The sequence below is a fragment of the Crocuta crocuta genome, unplaced genomic scaffold, assembly GCF_008692635.1.
Source record: "Crocuta crocuta isolate KB4526 unplaced genomic scaffold, BGI_CrCroc_1.0 scaffold27, whole genome shotgun sequence".
NCBI classification, from domain to species: Eukaryota; Metazoa; Chordata; class Mammalia; order Carnivora; family Hyaenidae; genus Crocuta; species Crocuta crocuta.
In genome coordinates this window covers 5,981,567-5,981,775 of record NW_027532250.1, presented here as the reverse complement: position 1 = coordinate 5,981,775, position 209 = coordinate 5,981,567, and positions in this window count along the sequence as shown.

The window sequence follows — 209 nt, the reverse complement described above, 5'->3', positions numbered from 1 at the left end:
CGGGGGCCCCCCGGAGGGGCGGCCGCGCGCCCGCGCCCCCGACCCCTGGGGGCCCGCACCCCTCCCGCTCGCCGCGGTTATTTTTAGGAAGTCGGAAATCAAAGATGGCTGGAGGTCAGGCCCCAAAGGTTAGGGCGAAGATCGGGAGGCGGCAAAGCCCAGGGAGAAAAAGTCAAAACCCCAGATAAATTTCGAAAGGGGGCAACCCT